Genomic DNA, 13,785 nt, shown 5'->3' with positions numbered 1-13,785 from the left:
CAGAACATGGGCTCCGGACACGCCGGCTCAGTGGCCATGGCTCATGGGCCCAGCCGCTCCACGGCATGTGGGATCTTCCTGGACCGGGGCACGAACCCGTGTCCCCTGTATTGGCAGGCGGACTCTCAACCACTGCGCCACCAGGGAAGCGCCCCCCCCCGCCGCTAATTCTTTAATGTGCATGTTTAAATTAATCCAGCCAGGAGTTGGAAAGTTTTCCAGGTTTGCTGTTACTATCTTTACCCTCGATGCCCCACAGGCTTTAAATTCCTTTGATGAGGGCTTCCCTGGTGGCACAGTGGTTGAGAGTCCTGCCGATGCAGGGGACGCAGGTTCGTGCCCCGGTCTGGGAGGATCCTGCATGCCGCGGAGCGGCTGGGCACATGAGCCATGGCCACTGAGCCTGCGCGTCGGAGCCTGTGCTCCGCAATGGGAGAGGCCACAGCAGTGGGAGGCCTGCGTACCACAAAAAAAAAAAAAAAAAAAAAAATTCCTTTGATGATACTTTATCTTTCAGGTGGGGGCTGGTTTGCCAGGAGGTTTTATTTAATATCTGCTTCATCCTCCAGCTTTAGGTCTTTCCTTTGCACTGTACCTCAGATAATGCCTGTTTCCATACTCTTTCAATTATTCTAGAAGTACTCTATTGTTACTTTTACAATTTATGCTTGTTAGCCTGGTATTCTGACTCTGTCTCAGTCATAGTCAGGTGCTGTGTCTGTTGGTCTCAGGTACAACCTTCCCAGTACTTCGCTCCATCCCTCAACTGTGGTTCTAGATCCAGCACACATTCCTTATCTTTCCCCAAAGATAGAGGGTTTTTTTTTTCTTTCCAGGCTGCAACACCACTGCCCTCAGGGTGAGAGTGTTGGATGTCTTTCACTAGAGAGATTATACATTTTTTTTCCCCCACAGGAGAGACAAGGGAGAAGATTTGGGTTGGATCTGAGTTGCTCCCACAGTGGCTGCTATTTGACTCTCCTCAGCCTGCACCATGAGGGATGCTTTCTTGGGACTCTCACTGGTGATTTTTTCTGAGAGCATGATGGAGTCTGTGGAGGAGAATTTGAAAAGGAAGCTTGAAACTTTCTATATCTTCATCTTCTATGGCTCCACAGTCTCTCACCAGCCCCTATTCAGCCTCCACCGGTTTATTAACTATCCTAGCCGAATTATTCTTACCAGTGTCAGGCTTCATCTGCTCCAGGTGAACAAGTATTCAAGTCCCATCTCTTCCTACATGCATCTATCTCCTTAGATTTTAGCTCGTTGGTTTCTAGCAACATCTGCTTTCTGATGTGTTCAAGAAAACTTATCAACTTGCAGTTTGTGTGGCTTTTTTTATGATTATTATTGTGGTTGTAAGCTTGGGAGTACCGCTCTCCCCAGATTTCTACATCCCAAGTGGAAACTAGAAGTTTCTTGACTCTTTCAAGATAATTTCTAAAATTAGATTTCAACTGGGAAAATAGAATTTTCAGCTGTTGAAGAATTAGGTTCCACAGAGCTATAAGGTTAGTGCTACCAGTATTTTTTTTTTAAATAAGGTTTTTCCACAGACAAATGTTCTTCTTTTGTCCTTCAAATATAAAGGGCTATAAGACATATTCCATTGCACCATGACAAGACAAAGTAAGGCTAATCAACACTTTTTCTTGGCACAAGAAAGCAGAGAAAAAGTCCTTGAAGAAGTGAATACCTTTCCTTATCTAAAAAGATGTCAAATGTTGAAATTCCTCTGATTTTGCCTTGCACCCATTATTCTGTACATTCTCTTGAATGAGCCAATCACATCAAAATTATTATTGAGTAATGTAAAATTTTATGTTGAATTTATAGGAGAGAAAGAGAGGGTTTTCATTACACGTTGCAATTATAGTTACATTATATTGCTCATAGTCTTCATAAATCCATTAGACAACTGTCTTCATGGTCCCTCTTGTTGCCTGCGTTTTCTTTAAGCAATGTTAGGATATTCCTTATTAGGTGGGACAATTCTGCTCTGCTCTCATATGTGTGAGCCCCACTGACCACTGTGCTCAAGGATCAAAATGCCCTTTTGTTGTATTTTCCTCTCCCTACTTCTTCGAAGATATTTAAGATATCTTGTTGATATATGTTGCCTCTAGTATGCCTTTTGGGTCTTTCCTCAACCTTAAGTAATTTAGTAAAAGATCTTTTCCAAATACACACAGTATTTTTCCCAGGAATAATTCTGGGAAATAATTTTATCCATATTATTACAGATACATGCCAAGAAATAGGAATTTTAGAAGAAAAAAACCTGACCTCTTTTATTATCCCATGGGGTCTGGCTTACAGAAATGAAGTGGAGGAAATATCCCCTCTCACATGGTGTGTACATACTGACAGCTGGCTCAGTAGCAATGTCTCCTGTTGGGAGTATAAGGACCTGATCTGTGTGTGAGGGTTTGGTAAGTGTCACAGATTTATCCATGAATTATGGCACCTGACATATGGGGCAGTCTAGTTTAAAATTTATCCTCGTTGTCATCATGATAGGGGATAATTAACTGAAAAAAAATTATATTGTTGCACAGCTGCCCCCCACCCACATTGCACCTTCTCTCAACAGTTTTGGAATATTGGGGGTCCTTGGTACTCTTTTGTACAAAGTCCTTTGTGCTCTTCAGATGAAAAATGTTACAAATACACAAGGTAAAAATAGCTTGGTAAAATGTAACAATTGACATTCAAGGTTTAACAGCCTTTCCTTCCTCTAATGTCTTGCAAAAGATATAACGCTGCATCATTGGCCTGATGACATACCCCAAAGCATTTGAATTTTTTAAAGAAGGTCCAGGGATAAAAGAAAGTCATTCTGCATCATCACTTGGGATTGTGATATTTAAAGGTCATCAGATAAGCATCTTCCTGACACATAACATCAATGGCAACCTCTTGGTATATGAGCTGATGGTACGTTGTTAAAAGCGTTGTGTGACAAATGGAAATAAGAATGTTTGTGTCAAATATTTTCTGCTGCTTGTACAAATAGAAAAGATAAGGTTCATGGTATTTATTCTTCTGTCTCCTAGTATATGTGAACGTTCCTATCAGTTTTATCTTTATAGTGGTATCTCCAGTAGAGGTATAATAAACTTGAATGGAGTTTTTAACCACTGGAAAGGTAAATTTTACTGTTTGTGGCCAATGTCAGAAATAATAACGATATAGACATCTGGCACTAGAGTGACAAAAAGTTTTAAAATAAAAAAAAAGTAGCTGCATGGGATCATATGAAATTATGTCCCCCCATGGGCCTCCGGGTGATATGGCATTGCCTTTGTTAAAATCATCTGGAAATAGTTTTATTTTTATGCAATGATAAATGATAAGAAATTTTAGGTGATTTTTAAATCTAAGAATGTCAGAAATATATCAAAGGGAAGGGGAAATTGCTATAGAAATTAGGATAAGTTGAAAGGTAAACAGTTTCAGTGTGTCTTCCCTGAGCAAAATTTTACTTTTTGTATGTTCTACTTTACATATAATATAGTCTATTTCTCCAGATAAAATTGGGTTTGAATGGAAGGTTGTGAGAGCTTGGATTCCACAAGGACCATCAGACAGGGACAAACTAAAGTAGAGTTTGTCTCCCTGATGCAAAATTTCCCAATAAATAAGTCATATAACCTCTCTGTATTGAAAATAATTTGCAATATGAATTTGCATTTAGATTAGGTTTTGATTGTTAAGGACAGTTCTGGTTTTGAAAACTTTGCAGTTCAATTAGAATCCAAAATATTGTTAAATATCTCATGATTCTATACTAGGTATCAAACTATTTGGCACTTTCCTTAATATATTATTTTTTCTATTATTCATTATTCTGTCAATATAGATAGTGAAACTGACTGAAATCGTCTAGGTCCTGTGTAGTACACTCAAAAAGTTTAATTGAATAAAGTTAAATGAAGGAACTATTTTGAGAGGTGTGAGCAGTGTTAGGGAAACGATTGATTGAGAACCTTGTGCAAAGCTACTGCCACTTCTAGGCTGGAAGGCACAGCCATGAGGGAGACAGCTTGGAGCTGTGGAAGAGGGACGTCCCCTCCATCAGGAGCTGTAAGCCTGGTGCTCAGCTACTGCCAGAACCACAGTCAGGAAGAGATGGGGAAGGGGGATAATTTCTCCAACTTTGATTTCCCTTCCACTTTCCCTTGGTCCAGACCAACTGAAAGCCACAGAGCTGGGGAGCCTGAGTAACGTAATCCATAGAGATCAACCACCACAAGGCAGAGATGGTGGGAAGTGGATATGGAGGAGGATGGAAATGGATGTTTAAATATATTATCCACATATGAACGATGTCTTGTATGTGCATGCTCTCGTGAGTGTGCATGATCATTCTTTTTGGGGTCAACTTGACCTCTCTGGACTTTGACCTCCACATTTCCGATCCTTTGCTCTGCCGCACTTATCCCCCACTCCCAGCGTCATACCCAAGGACTTCTCTTATCCTAATTGCAGGCATTCCAATGCTTAACCACCCTCTCCTATATTTCCAATTTGTTTACTGTAATATGTGCACTGCAAGAGTTCTCTGACCTCATGAAGACCTAAGATCTCATATGACCCCCCCCACCATGTTCTCTTTCGTCTTCACTTTGCTTAGATTTTATGATCCTCATTATACTTTGCTTAGATTTTATGATCCTCATTATAATCATTTTTTTAAACACCAGAACTCCCTTGTTTACTTTTTCCTTTATTACAATCACCTGGTAAAACCCCAGCCTTTGTTGAACCCAAGCTTCTCCATTACTTACATCTAAACTGACTCATCTGAACACTGCTGAAAAAAATATCACAACCCATGTGACTGGTTTCAATTTATGGAAATGATTGTAAAATTCAAATAGACACTCAAATAACAAGAAATAACAGCAAAATAAAACCATCAATTATGTATAGAAAGAGTCACACTTTTCTCATATACTGAGACATCCAGCGGCCGGCAGCTGTAGGCTAATTCCAGAATCAAAAATGTCAAGGTGCTATGTTAAGGTCTCTTGGTCTTTCCAACAGAGTTTTAAGGTGGCGGCAGCAGCTTCAAGCACCACAGTACAGTTGACACAGATTCACAGGCCAGCCACAGGAGGTTCTGTTGCAAAGAGCACTTCTCCTCATGTAACCCTTCTCTTATTAGAAAGAAAATTCTTTCGCAGAAGATACCCCCTTATAACACATGAGCTCATGCCCATCCCTAGATCAGGGGCTGGGTCCACCTTCCCAGAAATCAAGTCTTCTCGGCCTGACTCCCAAACATAAAGGTGTGTTCTGTTAGTGAGGGTGAAGCGTGTGGGAATGACTTGCGTGGGGAAACACGTAGTCAGGCAAACAGCTTCTGGTGTAAATATATCATAGTCCTTTCCTTGTGGGACTGACACACATATGCACCCTCATATTCAGACCCACAGTGGCTAAGTTTTGGTCGTGTGTAATAGCTGTAGCAAGGAGTGAGACTGAGGAATTCTGAGAAATCGTGACAGTCATTATTTAATCAGCACCCACTTTTTGTTCTAGGTGCCGTAGGAGAGAAGGAGAAAGTCTTTCATAGTTAGGATTTGACTCCAGAATTGTCTTTCAGTGTGGTCTTACAGTTTATAAGTCTAAATATTGCTTGAGCATATATGAAATTCATTTGCTGATAAATACTATTGATTTTTTTTTTTTTCCCGGTACGCGGGCCTCTCACTGTTGTGGCCTCTCCCGTTGCGGAGCACAGGCTCCGGATGCACAGGCTCAGCGGCCATGGCTCACGGGCCCAGCCACTCCGCGGCATGTGAGATCTTCCCTACCGGGGCACGAACCCATGTCCCCTGCATCGGCAGGAGGACTCTCAACCACTGGGCCACCAGGGAAGCCCAATACTATTGATTTTTAATGAGGTTTGGCTAGTTCATTTAAAGTACAATTAGTAGATGTATATAGAAAAGTTCTAAATAGAACCTCCATGAATGCATTTACTAATTGTTAGTGCCTGCTATAGAGAGTAGCTAGCATCTAATTACTTGCTACAATGTACGTGTTATTTTATCTATCTGGTATAATAAGACTGTGAATTACTTTGTTAAAATTGATGATATTTGAAGAGGACCCAGAATCTCTTTAAATTTCAGTGGTGAGAATTACTCATCCATGTTTAGTGGCAAGTGAATTTCACTGGCATAAGTCTTTGCTAAATATCTCCAGTGCCACCACCTGTTACGGATTTGAAGCTAAGTCCAAAGAAAATGCTAATTTCCTCAAAGGAGCTTCAGTCAAGGGGAACAGATCAGGTACTAGTACAGTACAGAATTCAAATTTGTTTTGAATTCTCACAGTAAGTGAATATCAAATAAATGTTACTTCCTGTCTTGGCAAAGATTTGTAACCCATAATTACATTGATACATGTGCTGTGTCAGTGGCAGCAGTGAAATTCATAGTATTTTTATGTGAAATGCACTGTTATATTGCATTAATTCACATTTAATGTGTACACAGTAATAACCATAAAGTATGATAACCAAAGTTATATATTTTCTTCAAATCATTCATTTAGAGAGCTTTCAAAAGAGTCTGAGGAAATTAAAATATCAGTCAGTTTACCTGCAGGATATAGAGCAAAAGCAGTATCATATCTTTTATAAGCCACCCGTTCCTCCCCATATAGTGTTCTTACTTCTGGCTGATAAAATACAACAGTCATAACTCTGTACGTATTTTTTTAACTAGGGTACACAAAACAAAGGTTTCTGGAGGGAAGGAAAATATACCTCCATCAGTAAAATTGCATTACTCCCATGATTACAAGTGGAGGGTTGAAGGTAAGAGAAAGCAGTGAAGGTCCCAAAGCCCTTTCTTGGTAACGAGCTGCAGAAAGATGTCAGGAGAAGTGGAGGCCCAGGGGATGTTGAGAAATTACAAATGAGCAGGTACCCAGAAAACAGAGCAAGAATGAAAAATCTTCCTCATATCGAGGACCAAAACAGTAAGACACAGCAGGATATAATGTTCCAAAATCCGTGAAAGAGGAAACAAAGAAATAGCCAATTTAAACTTGGTGAACACAAAAGGGTTCTAGCAGTACAGGAGGCCGCTCGTACTTTTTTCTTCTTCTTAATCTTCTCAGACTTGAACATTCTTGCTGTTCACTACTCTGCTCTCGTATACATAAAAAAGTTGTTACAAATTAAGGCATACTTCAAGACCCAATATACTGTATCCTTCAAGAAGGCACTCATGACAACTACAGCACCTGCTGTTTCTTAGTTGAATTCTTATTGCCTCCATATCACTTACACAGTTTTTTTCATTAATTCATACTTCATTCATTCAACATTTAAGAAGCAATTTCCATGGGTTGAACGTGGCTATAGTTTATCACTGTATCATGTTCTAATTAAGACGTGTAATAGTAACATATCTACAATTGGATATTTTTGTCATTGCTTAAAGTCATTTTTAAAATACAAATCATACACACATCATTAAAAAAAAATTTAACCAGAAAGAAAGGTTCAACACAAAGAGTAAAGCCTCTTTCCTTGCTACAACTTTAATCTCCCTCACCAAAATATTCACTTATTTTCTTGAGAGTTCATTAAGAAAAACAAAATACACATATTGGCATATGCTTTTCTAAAAGTATATAAACACCTAAAGAGATGGAATCTATACACATGCATAGGCACACACATAATCCATACACATGCACACACATGCAGAGGCTGCTCTGTACATTGCGTTTTCCTCTTAACTCTGTCTTGAAAGGTGACTGCATTAAAGCATCATGGTCTTGAGCTGGTCCCCATCACCAGTCCAAGTCCCCTCCTTCCTAGGTTCATAGCCAGACTACATTTCCAACACTTGCTAACAGTTACCTGTGACCTAACCAGAGTGAGTTCTAACCAGTGTATGGGAGTGGTAGGGATGTGTGCCCCTTCCATATTTAGTCCATAAAAATACCCATGCCTGATTCTTTCCCCATTTTCTATCTGCCACCTGGATGTTAATGACCAAGGTGACCAGGAAAGCCAGGTGTTGAGAGCAGCAGAGCCTCTATCAGGCTGGATGTCTGAAAGAATGCAAGGAACAATCTCCTCCCAGCCTCCTTCCTTGACCCTGACCAGTGCACTCACATTGGGCTATAACGTGAGAAAGAAATAAATTTCATTATGTTTCTTAACATTGAAATTCTGAGATCATAGTCAGCAGTTAGTGTTGCCACAAACCTATACACACAGGTAGGAATAACTAGTTGTTGTTGTTTTTAATAAATTTATTTTTGGCTGCATGGGGTCTTTGTTGCTGCGTGCGGGCTTTCTCTAGTTGCGGTGAGCGGGAGCTACTCTTCGTTGCGGTGCACGGGCTTCTCATTGCGGTGGCTTCTCTTGTTGCGGAGCACGGACTCTAGGCACATGGGCTTCAGCAGTTGTGGCTCACGGGCTCCAGAGCGCAGGCTCAGTAGTTGTGGCGCACGGGCTTAGTTACGCCGCAGCATGTGGGATCTTCCTGCACCAGGGCTTGAACCCGTATCCCCTGCATTGCAGGCGGCTTCTTTTTGTTGTTGTTGTTGCAGTACGCGGGCCTCTCACTGTTGTGGTCTCCCCTGTTGTGGAGCACAGGCTCCGGACGCACAGGCTTAGCGGCCATGGCTCATGGGCCCAGCCGCTCTGCGGCATGTGGGATCTTCCCGGACCGGGGCACAAACCCGTGTCCCCTGCATCGGCAGGTGGACTCTCAACCACTGCGCCACCAGGGAAGCCCCTAGGCAGATTCTTAACCACTGCGCCACCACGGAAGCCCTAACTAGTTTTGTTTTACTGTCTAAGGAGCATAGTTCATTTTTGCAAGAACCATTATTCATTTAAGCTACCCCTTGTTGATAGGCATTTAAATTGCTAGTGGTGTTCGTTATTAATATCATGAATAATCTTGTACATATGTCCTTGTTTCTGAGTATCTCCATAGGGTAGTAGATCAAAGGCACTTTTAAAAACTTTGGTACTGTGGAAGCTATACTAACTTTTCCTTCAAATTGTTTCCTTTAAAATTAGTATTTGAGCATGCTTCCTTCTTCACATCTTCATGGACACTTAGGTATTTCAAAAGTGTTAATTCTTTTTCAATCTAGTTGGTGAAAAATAAATTTCATTACTTGAAACATTGTAAATCAGCTATACTTCAATTTTATTTATTTATTTTAAAAATTTTATTGGAGTAGAGTTTACTTACAATGTTGTGTTAGTTTCAGGTATGCAGCAAAGTGACTCAGTTACACATATACATATATTGATTCTTTTTCACATTCTTTTCTCATATAGCTTATCATATACTTCAGTTTTAAAAAATAAATTTTAAAAAAATTTCAGTGTTTGGATTCTAACATTTTAAGTGTGATTGTGTGTCTTTTGGTATGATTTTGGCCACTTCATTTCTTTTTCTACAACTTGAATGCTCATGCCCTTTGCAGATTTCTCTGAAGGGCTATTTGTCTTTCTTGTATTGATGTGTAACAGAACTATAAGCTGCTTGAGAGATCTCATCAGATGTTTCTTGGGTTAACTCTCAGTACAGGAGCTAAACACATTTGAGCAGTTTTTGCATAATTAGAAATATTTACAGTCCTGCACTTCTTGCCATAGCTGTATCAACCTCTGCGTTCAATGGAAGAAGAAATAGAGGCTAAAGGAGTTAAATGGCTTGCCAATGTCAAATAACCACTAGGTGGTGGAGCTGGATAAGGACCCAGAATCTCCAGCATGAGATCCTGTGCTTTTTCTAGAACATCGTTGACTTTTATAGAGTGTTTTTTCTGTATGCACCTACTAGATTTCTAAACCAAAAGTGCCCCATATAATCATCATCATCATCATCATTATCCATCTTCTATCACTCAGCAAAAATTATCAACAAATATCCATAGGTGAATGGTGCTAGCAACCAAGTAAAATGGCTGACAGGGGCATTCTTTACAGGTACCTATGGGAGACACTTTTTTAAAAAACATCTTTATTGGAGTATAATTGCTTTACAATGGTGTGTGTGTTTCTGCTGTATAACAAAGTGAATCAGCTATACGTATACATACATCCCCCCATATCCCCTCCCTCTTGCACCTCCCTCCCTCCCAACCTCCCTATCCCACCCCTCTAGGTGGTCATCAAGCACCGAGCTGATCTCCCTGTGCTATGCAGCTGCTTCCCACTAGCTATCTATTTTTACATTTGGTGGTGTATATATGTCCATGCCACTCTCTCATTTCATCCCAGCTTACCCTTCCCCCTCCCTGTGTCCTCAAGTCCATTCTCTACATCTCCATCTTTATTCCGGTCCTGCCCCTAGGTTCAACAGAACCATTTTTATTTTTTTAGATTCCATATATATGTGTTAGCATACAGTATTTGTTTTTCTCTTTCAGACTTACTTAACTCTGTATGACAGACTCTAGGTCCATCCGCCTCACAACAAATAACTCAATTTTGTATCTTTTTAAGGCTGAGAAATGTTCCTTTCCATATATGTGCCACATCCTTCTTTATCCATTCATCTGTTGATGGACGCTTAGGTTGCTTCCCTGTCCTGGCTATTGTAAATAGTGCTGCAATGAATATTGTGGTACATGACTCTTTTTGAATTATGCTTTTCTCAGGGTATATGCCCAGTAGTGGGATTGCTGGGTCATATGGTAGTTCTATTTTTAGGTTTTTAAGGAACCTCCATACTGTTCTCCATAGTGTCTGTATCAATTTACATTCCCACCAGCAGTGCAAGAGGGTTCCCTTTTCTCCACACCCTCTCCAGTATTTATTGTTGTAGATTTTTTGGTGATGGCCATTCTGACCAGTGTGAGGTGATACCTTATTGTAGTTTGGATTTGAGTGATGTTGAACATCCTTTCATGTGTTTGTTGGCAATCTGTATATCTTTTCTGGAGAAATGTCTATTCAGGTCATCTGCCCATTTTTGGATTGGGTTGTTTCATTTTTTGATATTGAGCTTCATGAGCTGCTTGTATATTTTGGAGAATAATCCTTTGTCAGTTGCTTCATTTGCAAATATTTTCTTCCATTCTGAAGGCTGTATTTTCATCTTGTTTATGGTTTCCTTGGCCGTGCAAAAGCTTTTAAGTTTCATTAGGTCCCATTTTTTTATTTTTCTTTTTCTTCCATTTCTCTAGGAGGTGGGTCAAAAAGGATCTTGTTATAATTTCTGTCATAGACTGTACTGCCTATGTTTTCCTCTAAGCATTTTATACTATCTGGCCTTACATTAAGGTTGTTAATCCATTTTGAGTTTATTTTTGTGTATGGTGTTAGGGAGTGCTCTAATTTCATTCTTTTACATGTAGCTGTCCAGTTTTCCCAGCACCACTTATTGAAGCCTGTCTTTTCTTCATTGTATATTCTTGCCTCCTTTATCAAATATAAGGTGACCATATGTGTGTGGATTTATCTCTGAGCTTTCTATCCTGTTCCATTGATCTATCTTTCTGTTTTTGTGCCAGTATCGTACTGTCTTGATTACTGTAGCTTTGTAGTATAGTCTGAAGTCCGGGAGCCTGATTCCTCCAGCTCCGTTTTTCTTTCTTAAGATTGCTTTGGCTATTCAGGGTCTTTTGTGTTTCCATACAAATTGTGAAATTTTTGGTTCCAGTTCTGTGAAAAATGCCATTGGTAGTTTGATAAGGATTGCATTGAATCTGTAGATTGCTTTGGGTAGTATAGTCATTTACACAATGTTGATTCTTCCAGTCCAAGAACATTGTATATCTGTCCATCTGTTTGTATCATCTTTAATTTTTTGCATCAGTGTCTTATAGTTTTCTACATACAGGTCTTTTGTTTCCTTAGGTAGGTTTATTCCTAGATATTTTATTCTTTTTGTTGCAGTGGTAAATGGGAGTGTTACCTTAATTTCTTTTTCAGATTTTTCATCATTAGTGTATAGGAATGTAAGAGATTTCTGTGCATTAATTTTGTATCCTTTAGTTTTCTGGTAGCATCTTTAGGATTCTCTATGTATAGTATCATGTCATCTGCAAACAGTGACAGTTTTACTTCTTTCCCAATTAGGATTCCTTTTATTTCTTTTTCTTCTCTGATTGCTGTGGCTAAAACTTCCGAAACTATGTTGAGTAATAGTGGTGAGAGTGGGCAACCTTGTCTTGTTCCTGATCTTAGAAGAAATGGTTTCAATTTTTCACCATTGGGAACGATGTTTGCTGTGGTTTTGTCATACATGGCCTTTATTATGTTGAGGTAAGTTCCCTCTATGCCTACTTTCTGGAAAGTTTTTTATCATAAATGGGTGTTGAATTTTGTCAAAAGTTTTTCTGCATCTATTGAGAATATTATATGGTTTTTATCCTTCAGTTTGTTAAAATGGTATATCACATTGATTGTTTTGCGTATATTGAAGAATCCTTGCATTCCTGGGATAAATCCCACTTGATCATGGTGTATCTTCCTTCTAATGTGCTCTTGGATTCCGTTTGCTAGTATTTTGTTGAGGATTTTTGCATGTATGTTCATCAGTGATGTTGGCCTATAGTTTTCTTTTTTTGTGACATCTTTGTCTGGTTTTGGTATCAGGGTGATGGTGGCCTCATAGAATGAGTTTGGGAGTGTTCCTCCCTCTGCTATATTTTGGAAGAGTTTGAGGAGGACATATGTTAGCTCTTCTGTAAATGTTTGATAGAATTCACCTGTGAAGCCATCTGGTCCTGGGCTTTTGTTTGTTGGAATATTTTTAATCACAGTTTCAATTTCAGTGCTTGTGATTGGTCTGTTTATATTTTCTATTTCTTCCTGGTTCAGTCTCAGAAGGTTGTGCTTTTCTAAGAATATGTCCGTTTCTTCCAGTTTGTCCGTTTTATTGGCATAGAGTTGCTTATAGTGATCTCTCATGATCCTTTGTATTCCTGCAGTGTTAGTTGTTGCTTCTCCTTTTTCATTTATAATTCTATTGATTTGAGTCTTCTCCCTTTTTTTCTTGATGAGTCTGGCTAATGGTTTATCAATTTTGTTTATCTTCTCAAAGAACCAGCTTTTAGTTTTATTGAACTTTGCAATTGTTTCCTTAATTTCTTTTTCATTTGTTTCTGATCTGATCTTTATGATTTCTTTCCGTCTGCTAACTTTGGGGTTTTTTTGTTCTTCTTTCTCTAATTGCTTTAGATGTAAGTTTAGGTGGTTTATTTTGAGATTTTTTTCTTGTTTCTTGAGGTAGGATTGTATTGCTACAACCTTCCCTCTTAAAACTGCTTTTGCTGCATCCCGTGGGTTTGGGGCCATCGTGTTTTCCTTGATTTGTTTCTAGGTATTTTTGATTTCCTCTTTGATTTCTTCAGTGATCTCTTGGTTATTTAGTAGTGTATTGTTTAACCTTCTTGTGTTTGTATTTTTTACAGTATTTTTTCATATAATTGATATCTAGTCTCATAAAGTTGTAGTCAGAAAATATACTTGATATGATTTCAATTTTCTTAAATTTACCAAGGCTTGATTTGTGACCCAAGATATGATCTATCCTGGAGAATGTTCCAAGAGCACTTGAGAAGAAAGTATATTCTGTTGTTGTTGAATGGCATGTCCTATAAATATCAATTACGTCCATCTTGTTTAATGTATCATTTAAAGCTTGTGTTTCCTTATTTATTTTCAGTTTTGATGATCTGTCCATTGGTGTAAGTGGGGTGTTAAAAGTCCCCTACTAGGATTGTGTTACTGTCGATTTCTCCTTTTATCACTGTTAGCATTTGCCTTATGTATTG

This window comes from Tursiops truncatus, chromosome 4 (genome assembly GCF_011762595.2).
Source record: "Tursiops truncatus isolate mTurTru1 chromosome 4, mTurTru1.mat.Y, whole genome shotgun sequence".
Classification (NCBI taxonomy): Eukaryota; Metazoa; Chordata; class Mammalia; order Artiodactyla; family Delphinidae; genus Tursiops; species Tursiops truncatus.
This window is presented reverse-complemented; position numbering follows the sequence as displayed.